The sequence below is a fragment of the Rissa tridactyla genome, chromosome Z, assembly GCF_028500815.1.
Source record: "Rissa tridactyla isolate bRisTri1 chromosome Z, bRisTri1.patW.cur.20221130, whole genome shotgun sequence".
In the NCBI taxonomy this organism is placed as follows: Eukaryota; Metazoa; Chordata; class Aves; order Charadriiformes; family Laridae; genus Rissa; species Rissa tridactyla.
Genome location: NC_071497.1, coordinates 12,685,672 through 12,698,089, shown reverse-complemented (window position 1 = coordinate 12,698,089; position 12,418 = coordinate 12,685,672). Strand labels below are relative to the sequence as shown.

The 12,418-nt window shown below is 42.5% G+C and overlaps 1 protein-coding gene across 4 annotated transcripts in view; it reads left to right on the top strand.

Moving 5' to 3' along the window:
* LPAR1 (lysophosphatidic acid receptor 1) overlaps nt 1–12,418 on the top strand; it is an 84,836-nt gene that overhangs the window by 7,770 nt on the left and 64,648 nt on the right. Inside the window, exon 1 of one of the 4 annotated variants that reach the window (XM_054185918.1) lies at nt 10,046–10,312. The exons of the other annotated variants lie outside the window; for them this stretch is intronic. The gene's annotated coding sequence lies outside the window, so the exon portion shown is untranslated. Of the gene's footprint in view, nt 1–10,045; nt 10,313–12,418 lie in introns of those variants that run through there. 4 annotated transcript variants of the gene reach the window in all.

The window sequence follows — 12,418 nt, the reverse complement described above, 5'->3', positions numbered from 1 at the left end:
GTACCCAGTGTTCAAGGAATACCATCTTGCATGTGGTGTGTTGTACTTGAAAGATACCATTATAAATGCCTGTTGAGTTTAGTGGTCTTCCCTTTTGCTGCTCTTCCTCCCAAAATGCTGCAGACATGGAGATGAGCCAGGGCGCCTTTGACCTGCGCTGTGCATGGTTTCTACGCGGGGTGTTGAGAGCTGTCCTCATGCGGCTGGCAACACATCAGGTTCATTTTTGTTCCTCCTAAAGCTTTGGATGGAATTGATGAAAACTTCACCTCAGAGCAGTGCATTTCCCCAAACGGAAGCCTTGCAAACTGGAGAAGACTTTTGCAAATTCATCTGTTTGCTCATTTGCTCCCCTAGTCTTTCAGCTACTTGTTTACAGCGGTTGCAGTGTCCTATTTCAAATACCCCATGCAAATGGGACTGGAAGCCGAGACTTCAGAGTGTTACTGTGATCAAAGGAATTCTGGTAATTAGTGAATAGACTTAAAACAGGTCTCTAGAATTATAGCAATTTTGCAAATAGTTGATAGGAACAGCATAGCTTAGTGCCTGGTTTTCCAAGAAGTACGGTAGGTTTCTGTTCCCTGCCTTGGGTTGCTGAAGTTTCACACACAGAAGCATCCGAAGAGGTTCAGCCTAGAGAAAAAAAAAATGCAGGGAGAGATGTGCAAGCTGATGACAGCCTGATGACAGGAGGGAATTACATGATTGTAGAACACACAAATGCCTTAAAACTAATACGCCTGAAGAAACACTTCTGCTGTGGTCCTGCATACTTCTGTCCTCAGCATCTCTGCCACAAAGTTTCTTACGAACAGAAGCCAGTTGCCCAGATTTTAATGGTGAAGTTCTGGTTGAGAGACTTGTTTATAGCTTTTTCGGTTCTCCTCTCTAAATTTTTCTTAATATGCCGTGAAGACTCTGTGAAGGGGCTCTCGTTACGATTATTGTGGGAAAGGAGTCACTTTTTCCTTCAGGAGAGCAGCACAAAACTGCGGGAAAGGCTTTGGCGTTGAAGCCACACCCTGCTCCTTCGTGCTCCAGCATTGGCAGGCATGTGGAAATGGAGGGAGAGGAAACACTGACCTTCCTTGGAGCTACCAAGATGAGGTGGTGTTTCTTGGTCGGTAGCAAACTGTAACACGAAGCTGCTGTGCATCTGCCTCCCGTAATGGGGGCAGAAGTCATCCTGTGCCCCGTATCTCCCCCGACGGTTCCCCCTGTGGTTTGATTAACTTCCCCCCGAGATCCTGCAGTGGGGACTCGTAGCGGTGTGAGCTGCGTCTCCACTAGAGGGGGATGCCAGTATAGCTATACTGGGAAACTTTTGAGGATTTGGTAAGCGATATTGCTTTGCCCTTCCCACTGGCAGTGTTGCCTGTTGGGTTAAGTGTGGCATCCTTGGAAGGAGGCAGCAGACGGGACCCAGCAGTGGCCTTATGCAGTGGCTGACCAAGTTGGGTTTCTCCAAAACAGTGTCAATTCTGCCATCACGCCGTGAAGCATGTTTGTGTAAGGTTGGTCAGCCTAGGAGAGGCAGCTCAGCAGCAGGAGAGACCGAAAATCAGACCCAGCAGGCCTAAGTGGGCTTTGTCAGGGGTCAGAGGAGCTCTGCGTGGGCCTTCAGCTTTGGTGTCGTGGACACAGCTGGTGGGTTGGATTGTGGGATGCCTAAAAAATCTGGTTTGTGGGTGGATTTCAGTTGGTTCTCCTTTTGTGGCCTGGATCCCTTGGACTTCTTAGTTTATTTGTGTAGTTGCAAAAAAAAGAGTCTTTAGTGGTTCCCGAGTAATGCTTTATGGCTTATGCTTTTGTTACAAACTGTTTTAAGGAGGCTTTGAAGTGTGTGTGCATTTAATGTTTATACCCATGCTAATGTGCACTGAGTTCCAAGGGGAGAGTTTGAGGCAAACTGCTATTTAGTTTTGGTTTTCTTTTTCCTTTGAGAATAATCCATTGCTATTCAGTTGCACTTTTCTCTCATAGGATTGCTTTTTCTTCTTTCTTGGTTGTTAAAAGATGTGCAAAAGTATTGTTATCTGAAAAGTGGTGAGACAGACTAGTGCTTGGACACTAACACATCATATGTGTTAGATTTTTTTTTTTCTTGTTCTGTTCTGACACTGACTGCATTCGGCCTCCTGGCTTTTCATTTTCCTCTTGAATTTTCGGTATCTCCTAAATGTTCTGATTGACATATTTGTTGTTTCTGTTGGGCAGCATGTATGTGGAGGACCTAGTCGGAGAAGCTGAGTAATCACTGAAGTATGGTGTGAATTTACAACAACCTACTTAATTCATGTGACCTCTTGTATGCACTAACAGCTTGTCTTCTAAACACAACTCGGAGTTAATCCAAGTCGATTCTTAAAGTGAATTAGTCAAGCTGCGTGCTAATCCTCTGTGTTTACCTGCTTACTCAGATAGGCAGCAGCCTTAGTTGCATTAAACTTCACTTGATAATTGAGAGGGGGAGAGTCGGAGGGAAAGGTGATGAAATCTTGGTGTTTTCTTCATCTATCTCCTTTCAGGGCATATTTCAGAACTGCTTTGCGTTTATAAACCTTGAATTCATGGAATGATCAGCATGAGCTACCTGAGGCCAAAACCCAGTACTCTGCTGCAGCTCTCTACCCAGCATCCCTGACAGCTGCTGCTGCTCCCAGGGTATTTTGGGGAGCTTGTTACTTCCTGATCATCCCTAAAAACTGTTCCTCCAAAAAAAACCCCGACCAGTTGAACTGGCATGCTGTAGACGGTGGGGAACGTGATGCAGACTGAGGGGATAAGGAAGCCCTTTTGGTCTCTGCCAAGAAAACTAGTAACCAGCCCTGATTTTACAGCATGGACTCTCACGTTCTGGGTGTATTGTCCTGAGCACACCAGAGACTCACATGGTGGGCAAGAAGTAATTACCTTTCATTTGTCAACATTAGGATTTTTGTTGTCTTGGGCTACTGGCTTTGCTCCCCCTCCGTCCTGGCAAGATCAAAGGTAAGATCTTATTTCTGGGTCACTGCTGTCCATCAGATAAGTTTGTTTGTGGCCTTGGGAAAAAGCAGTGACGTGAGAATAGGGAATTTAAACCCTGTCATTAAGATAATTCTTTCTTATTGTCAGTTCTAAATTCTTTCAAACTTCATTCAGCTTAACTATGCAAAATACAGCACTGCAGAAATTGCCTGGAGAGCAGTCAGTTGAACTGATGCAGATGTTACAAAAATATTTCTGAAGCAGCATGACTGTTATTTCTAGTTTGAGGGGTTGATAAACAGTTACTGTGTCTGCATTGGTGCTCGCCTGAACCTTGTTAAGGTGATGCCTTGCAGTTTTTAATGTACTTTTTTTGTGGGGGGTTGTTGGCAAATTTCTGTCTCAGATAAACTTCATTAAACTCCTGTTTCTGCACTGTTGGTCAGGGTCCGTGTAGATCTATGTTAGGATGGTACATTTGTGATTTAGGGTTTGGGGTTTGGCATGCTTAATTGCGGACTTCCTTGGCTTCAGCATTTCCAGATTATTGTATTTCGTGGTGGTTCATTCTGCCTGAAGATTGAACATCTGTTTTGTGGATGGGGGGGAGGTGGGGGTGGGAAAAGTATTTGGTTTAGTGCTGGCCCCCCTCAAAGCTGTTTAGAGAATTGTGACATTCTGTTATCATCCAGATGTTTTTTATCTAGTGAAAAGGATATTGCCTGAATGTTTAAATATAAACTTGTTTCAGAAGAATTCCAGCGTACTACTACTACTACTATTATGAGTCTTAAACAAAAGGTGAATCACGTCAGGTAGGGTTAGTCTCTGTTGCTGACCCATGGAAGTGTTGAATTGTATCAGTGTTTTTTCTTCTTGGAAATAAATATTAAATGTCTGTTTGTAAGTTGTTGAGAAGGTAAGTTCTGGTGCTTTTCCTGCTGAGGTGCAATAGCTGAAGAAAAGCATCCTGATATCTTATATGGTGGTTTATACCTTGATACAAGTGACTTGGCCTATTTTTGTCTCCTTTAATGATACTGATTAGTAAGCAAAATAGTGAGGGGAAGGCACTAAGAGTTAAATTCTGTCCACTACCAGCCTGAGGCAATGCCTCCGTCTTGCCTCTGTGTTGTGAAAACTGCTTCTTGCAGTCCCAGTGTTCAGAATAATTTTAACGAGCAGCTCCTTGCTTGCTTTTTTTTGTTTATAACAGAGGAGGACAAAAGCATGCTCCATACTTGCTTCTTTTACACACGCACACGCGCAGTGTGCTGGCAACAGTTAATGATGCATCTTAAATGATGAGCTATCCATGGTGACTTTGAACTTTTCTCCCTGTTAGTTAACTTCTTCAAATTTAATGTCTGTCGGTAGAAATAAATAATTTTAAGGGAGTTTAAGAAACTGTTTTGAAATTACTTCTTTTATAAGTATTCGGTACTTTAGAAGCCATTACGATGAAAGTGCAGATTATGAAAACATTGTCATATGACAGCAGCTTCCTTGTGGTTGTGCTATGCAAGACCATCCACATTGCAGTTACTTGTTTACATAAACCTGAGCAGATTGGTGTTATTTTCCAGCAGTCAGTGTCTAGCTGTATTTTTCCTCTTTATAGTCTGGTGATTTTTTCTTGCAGTTTAGAGTAGTGAGAGAAGGTTGAAATTAGATGATGGCATGAACTATTACTCTGGAGTCTTCCTAGTTCACATTGCTTTTACTTGAAACAGAGAAATTAGAAATTCACTTTCAGGGATATCTTATTGTTCTACCACTCACTAATTAAAAAAAAAAAAAACCCAGAGGAGCTGCTGCTGCAGTTCTTTCTTGAAGCTGGTGCTGTGGTTAGTACAGATGCATTAAAGCAATTTTTGTGTGTGGATTTGGTTATTTTATCTTATGCTGACCTGGCCATTCTGTTGAAGAAGCTCCTAATACATCTGAAGAAACATGCATCTACCAGCCGTCACCCTTTGCATTAAGGCAGACGCTCACTCACTCCCCCAAGCGAGAGTGGGAAGAGGTTCTCCAGCCTTGCTGAGTGGTAAAGCAATGATCATCTCCAAGCAATCCTTAACGAGCAAGCACTAATGGAGGTCATTAGGAGAAGCTACGTTCCTGATAGACAATGACTGAAATAAGTCTAGAGGTTCTGGATGGTAACGGGAAGGCAACCTGATGCGCTGGCTTTAAAGGGGGAACTGCAGGAAAATGAGAAAACTGAGGAAGCCATGAAGTATTTTTTTGGACTTTTCAGACAAAGCTCAGAAGAAGATTTAGAGAAGCAGGAGGATTCAAGAGAAGATGAAGTATGATTTCAGATTTAAAAAACAGCAAGAAAATGCTGCCCAAGAGATGGGTATGGAATAGATACAATACAGAAATAATCAGGAAAGGAGGTTGAGCAAGTGAGAGGATTGCACTGGATGGTGCAAACTGACCTAGGCTGGGGAAGTACAAAAAGGATTCCTAAAAAGGACAACTACAGAAAGTAAATGTAAATTTTATCCAATGGTAAATAAGATTTCAAGTCCCTCAATGTCTAGCAGAGAGAGAAAAAGTATCCTGTGTTTAATGGGGAAAAGGAGCATGATTCAGTTATGGACAGCACTGTGGTGGCACTTTCAGCAAAAATGTTGAGATTTGAATAGATAATAATGAGTGCCTTTTTAAAAAAAAAATCTCACCCAAGCAGTAGGCAGAGAAACCTGGTGTGCTGCTCCATGCCTTGTGCATTAGCCTGCTCCTGATATGTGTCCAGTTTGTACCATAATTGACGTGACTTTGGGTGAGCGTGTTCATGATTTCACATGTTACAATGCCAAATACCATGGGTTTGTCCTTTCAAAATGTGTTTTCTGCTTATTAGTAAAATGTGGCATGTTCTTCCCATAGCAGACAGTAAAAGAAATAGTAAATGTACAAATCCCCGAGAACATCCTGAGGCAAAGGAGTTGTTTTGGACACAGAAGACTAGAAAGGCCAAGAAAAATCTTTTTTATTTTTAATCAGATACGGCAATGTTTAGTTTCCTGCCTTCATGATGAGATGTTTATGTGCCTTAGAAAAGACCTTTTAAGTGAGCATCTTGCTACTGCTGACACAGAGGAGGAAAGATGTTTGTTATTTTCCCTTCAAGATGTTCCTGGTCACTTCCATTAATGAGAAAAGAAGTGTCACAATTAATCCATTCTGCTTCCATCAACATTGTAACGTCATCATCTCCTCAAATACCTTTTGCCATGAGTAACCAACAACAGGAAATCTTGAGAATACGTGCTGGAGAAAGAATTGTGTTGGGGCTCTCAGGCTTCAGCAGGGTTGGACCTGTAGCAAATGCCTGGGGAAGTGGGAGTCCTCCTGCCTGCCACTGAGGTCATCAACAAAATGCATATGAACTTCATGGGCACAGGATCAGACCCTTGGTTTGCCAGAATAAACAAAAAAAAAAACCAAACCAAACAAACAAACAAAAAAAACCCCAAACTCAAAACAACAAAAAACACAACCCCAAGACAAAAACAATTCCAGAAAGAATGAACAGCTTGTAATTTGGGGAATAATCTACTCACTGAAGAGCCTTCACAGTGGCCACAGTAAAACATCTGAAGGTCCCTTCTGGGGATAAACATCAGAGCAGGCAAAGGAGAAAGGCAGACACGCATAGGTTAATTACAGGCGCTTGAACTGTCTGCCCTTTGGTGCGACCCAGTGCATAACTGTGGTCTGCCTGCTTTTGTCATCCTCAAAAGGGGCATGAGGCATGATGACAGGCAAAATAGAGTGGCATATGGAAAAGATTTCCCTGCAAGATAAACACTTCAGGGTAGTGTACTATCTACTGATTTTTTTTGCATTGAAAAATCTGTGAATAGAGATTTTTTTCTTTTATGTATTCAGACTGATGTTGTGCTTTTTCAGGGGGGTGGGCAGGGGCACTGGTCTTGCCCTGGTGGGATGACTGTGAAGATGTCTCTCCTGACCCACGTGAGAGCAGGTGATTTCTCAGAGGGAGTGCCGCTGCACAGAGGTACTATTTCGTTGTTGTAAATTAGTTCAGTGCATGGTAAATCAATAAGGTGACAGAGCGTCTCCTTAATCTTGCAGTGTGGAAGACGGGACCATCTGACACAGCAGTGCCTCTGCAGAGTTCATGAAACTGGGGGCTTGGGTGAGGACGCTCCATCTGACACGTCTTCGCTGAACTCCTTGTGGGCTGTATTTTGTCATGGGAAGGTTTAGCAGCAGTCTTGTAGTACTCATATTAATTATTGAGGCCAGAACAATGATCTTTCCCTGACTAGCCACAGAGCTCCTATTCAAAAAGGTTTGCCTGATGTCATTTTTTCTTTTTTTTTTTTTTTTTTTTTTTTTTGGAAGCACAGGCTGCGCTGTGAATGCAAATGACATAAATTTGAGATCCTCTGTTGATTATTGTGTTGTGGAAGAGTCCTACTGAATGCGAGGGCAATTTTTTAAATTTGTGTTGAAATCATTTTCTTTCTAGCTTCGGATTACTGCTGAAAACTTAATCTTTTTTCCTTGCACAAGGAGAGCTAAGAGCTGTATTGCACTGCTGAAAGCGAAGACTGAGGCAGTGGAAACTGTAAGTCTCTTCTGGCTTCAGGAAGTTGCAAACTTCCCTGGAGCACCTTTTAAAAACTCTTTGAGGTATACAGGTGTGAGTTGGCTGAAGGCAGAAGGGAAAGTAGGAAAGATGAGTTCGGTTTTGGTTTGTTTGTTTGTTTTTTCTTTAGTAATACACCTCTGGACTTCTTCATTTTTATTTGATCTCATTAAGTTAGCTCTCTTATTTCTGATGTTTTTTCCTAAGATGCTTTTCAGGTGGCGGAGCAAGTTGAGGTTAAAATTCCCAAGGTGGTGTTTGTTAGTATTTTGCTTTTGTTTGGCTTAAGTAATAGCTAAATGCTCTGGCCAGCTGTTGCTGTTATCAGTAAAGCAATCTGCGAGGTGATCCGCAGCTGAACATGCTGCTGTCCTGCTTTTAATGCGGTTGGTGGCTAAGAGGAGGTTATGTTATATATTATGCAGAATGTATGCTTTGGCTGACAAATTGCAATTGAAGAAGGCATCATACAAACATAGAAGCAGATGTATTATGTATGTGAGAGCATCGCAATAATAAAATCCCTGATTCTGTGGTGTATCTTTGTGACACTGAATCATTTCCAAGACAGTTGTTTAGGACGTTGCCACTCTGAAGTTGGAGCAGCAGTAGGGTAGACAGTACCTGCGTTGACATCTTCAGTGGCTGTGTTAGATCTGAACTTGGGAAAGTTTTTGTCCTTCTGCTTTTTTTGGCCATCGAAGTCACAAGTGCTCAGATTGGAGGGGGGAACAAAAAGAACCCAAAACAAAACAAAACTGAGAAAAGCCGGAAAGCAGATGATGCACATGGGATGAGAGGAGGATGTTTTTCAACAGCCAGAAGAGGGGATCCCCACTCCTGTGATCTAATCTGCTTAGGATATTTATGTTCATTTACCCTGGTCTCCCCAGAGGTTTTGAGGAGGGTCGGGCAGCACACTGGAGATCAGGTGGCAGGTAGGGATGGCACTTGCTGTCCAGAGGTCTCGCTGGAGGCTGCTCTCCTGATCGCTCTCAGCTGTCTCAGCCCACCTCGCTGCCAACCCTTTTGCAGATGTCTGTAAGCCTTCGCCATCCCACGGGACGTCCCCTGCTAGTGTTCCTGCAGCTCCGTGTGTTGGGATGCGGCCCCCAGCTTGTTGGGTGGAATATTACAAAACCTCATCGCGCTACCATAGAGCCAGGCAGTGATGGCAGGAGAGAGGGGTTAGTACAGACCAATTCTGGTTTTCAGGCCAACCAGCTCAATTGTCCATTGTAGTTGCCAGTTTATTTATTATTAACAAGCCATTTGTTGATGACAGTGAAACGTTTAAAATACTGCATTATTCTTGCTGCATGTCTCCGTCCCTTCCTTCTTCCCTCGCTTTTAAGCCTTAATGATATTTTGTTTAGACAGTTTCTTCATTGTTTATCTGTTCTGTCAGGTTGGGAAATTATCCTTTTTTTAAAAAAATAATTGTTCTGGAAATGCTTGTGCCCAAACAGTACATTACTTCACCAATAACAGAAGTTCTGTGAGCAGAAATTATCTGGCTAGAAGTCGATGCCGTTGGATTAACGCAGTCAGCCTGCGAAAGAAAAAGTCCTATCTCTTAAACAATATATGCAAAGAATTTAAATTTAATGTCAAAGTGAATTAAGCATTGATTGCTGCAAAGAAATGACTTGGTGATTTCTCTGTAAGGATAGAGATTTGATGGAAAAATGTTTCTGGGTACGGACTGGTTTCCAGTTGGCGTTTGGGCAAATGTGCGTGCTGTGTTTTGGGGTTGAGGTATTACTTACATAAGTATTTTTTACTCTGTGTAGTTATTACCTGTCTTGGTGTATGTGAAAAATGATTTTTTTGCCCCTGTGTGATGTGCCAGCATAACAGAAGCATGGAAAATTCACCTCATTTCCTGTTAGGATCTCAATTTCTTCTGCAGAAGTGAATGACAAGCTCGGTTTTGTTGCTTCTTCAGTCTGTGATTGATCTTGGACTGATAAATCTGGCCAGTTTCTTACGGCTGGTTGTAACTTTTGTGATACTCACTCCTGCTAGTAGGAAAGGGCAGAGACCATCAAGTATGTTTTACTCTGGGGTTTGGGTTTGGTTGTTGATGGGTTGAGTTTTTTGTTGGGTTTTTTTGGGTTGGTTTTTTTTTTTTTGCAGTGTTTGCAAGGTAGAGATTTCCTGTTGTGTCTGAACCTTTCCATATGTTAGCAAATTCCAGTAAAATCTATTTTTCTAGACAGTGAAGTTGGACTCGATAAATGTCTGGCTTTACAGGCAGATGCTGCTTCCAGGGGAGCAACGGTACGGCCCGCACAGCCAACAGAGTGACACTGTCCCTTCCCTCTGCCCCTCCCCTTCCAGACTTCCACGACCCCTCAGTAAAACCTCACAAATCCATTTTCACAGTGAATTTATTCATTCTGATGAAGAGCTTCCAAACGAGCGAAATGCTATAGCTCCGTAGCTCTTTAAAGCAGTCTGTCCAGTTACTAGAAGGAACAGGCAGGCAGGCTTTGGGAGGAGGCATGTCTGTATAACTGGTCTTTACTGGGACAACGGAGGGTAGTGTTGTGTGGGCTGTAGTAACAGGCGTAACTTGTGCAATTTGTTGGCAGCTGGTCTGAAGGCATGCTGGATAGTTGCATCCCCTCCCTCCTACAAGGATGTGTATGAACAGTGGTACAAGCCGGTCAGCGCTCACATCAGTCCCTGTGACATCAGAAATCGGTAACTCTCTCCCAGGCTATTATTGACAAAATAATTTCCAACTCCAGCAGCGTAATTTGAGATTCACTGCTATTAAACCTGTCTAATCAGTACTCTATGCTAGATCTATTCCAATACTTATTGCTACAGTAAGAGACAGTGGGTGCGATGACAGCCTTTATCCTGCGTTCAGGAGAGGGGTGTCAGGTGAAAGAGCCAGGCTGATACCAACCAAGCTGCAGAATTTGTACAGTAAAATGTCTGTATTGAAATACACACACTGTCAACAAAGTTTGACAGGGACAGTTAATTTTGTGCTCAATTCCAAACTGTATTGATGCATCCGCTGAGGCAAGAGGGGGGGGGGGGTCTCTTTTCTGAGATACCACAAATCTGATGGGGAGACGGTAGGGAAAGTCTCACTGAGTGGAAAAACACTTGTTGCTGTTGCTCAGAAGGACTTTAAGGGAAGAGTACAACAATGGGCCACACCATCTGTCTGGAAATCTCTTCTTTTGTTTCTTTTTTGTTTCTTTTGCCCAATACTGAATCACAGCTATTAACTTATTAATTGCTGAGCAAGTTAATGCAGGGCACAGGAGGTTATCTTCATTTGCAGGCAGAACATACCCTGGAACAGAGAGGGAGGGCAGAAGTGGGAGGAAATATGTATTGTAGAGATCATAACCACTTAAATTAGCTCAGCTTGTCCTTATCCTTTGGCGGGTCATCCAGTAAAGTTTCACATGCTGTTTGCAGCTCGTTCTGCATATTTTTTTGTTATAGTACACCATGTACCAAATTCACTTCAAGATTCGGCAGTCTGGTCCCTGGTAGTAAACAAGACGTTTGCTGAAACACCACTCCAGACATGTCACACGAGGAGAGACCGAGGTGACAGGACAGGGAGCTGGCGTGTGTCTTTTCCCCTCATTTAAACCAGTAGTGAACTGATGAATGCCAAAAAAAAAAAAAAAAAAAAAATTAAAAAAAGTAAATAGAGCACTGTGCTTATGTAGGGGCTTGCTGAAATTGTTTCAGAGAAGTCAGTAAGAACGTCAGAGTTCGGATCGCCTCACGATTTCATGGAGACCAAGAGCTGCTTATCTGCGTTTCTGTGGTGCGGTGTCCCCTTTGCCAGTCTGCTGAGACTGTTTCGCAGTTGCAGGTATCTCTGCTCACCTGCGGAATCATGTTGACATATCTTGCGTTTTTTTAGGATTTTTTTTATTAATTGCTTTCAAGTATATGTCAAGAGAAGTTTCGCTGCTTGAAGAGTTGCTATTAAATATCTTTTTCAGAACAGTTTTAAGCTGGTGAATTGAATTTGTGTAGGTGAATCTGCACATCTGCTGTTCAAAGTGACGTCAGAGGTGGTGAAGGCTTTACCTAAAATAATATAAGGACTCAAAAGAGGTAACATCTTTCTGTTAGGAAGAAGATCTAGTGCTCTGTAACTTGCAAAAGAAAATCCAAATTTTTGCAATAGTTCCTAGCAGTCACTGTAGCAAAGGAAGTTGTAATAGGAAGGTCTCTTCTCTCTTCTTAGCAGCATGAAATTGAAACCAATTTTTCTGCCTTTTGTGTTTATTTTCTTATGTGCTAGAAAGTATATCCGTAGTTGTTCTTTTATTAACCAAGTGATTACCAGAGAGCAGAAAAACACCTTTGTGAGTCCATAAAGGTAACCAAAAATTCATGTTCTCACCATCACTGTGAGAAGTGGTAAAATGAAGCAATAGGCAGGTCAAGTTATTGCTGTTGCTCTTCCCTGCATGGCATTTGTTTGCCTTTTTGCCTTTGTACCACTGCTGTGGTGGGCTCATGTTTTTATTTGTGTGTTGAAGAAACTAAAGCTTACAAGCAGCGGTTGTTTAGTGAAGGAGGCTGCCGGAGGTGAGCGATGCCAAATGATTCCTTCTGGATGGCAAGACTTTAGATGCCACATGAAATCTGGAATGTCTCTGAAGTGACATCTGGAAGTGGAACCCTTATGAGAAATCTTTTTCTTACTTTCTTGCCTTTTTACATGTTGTTTGAATGTTTGATTTTCCTTGACGGGTTTACGGGCCCTATGCATCTGGGATCAATTAGGGCTTAAAACTGTCCTCCGAGAAACCATAAGTT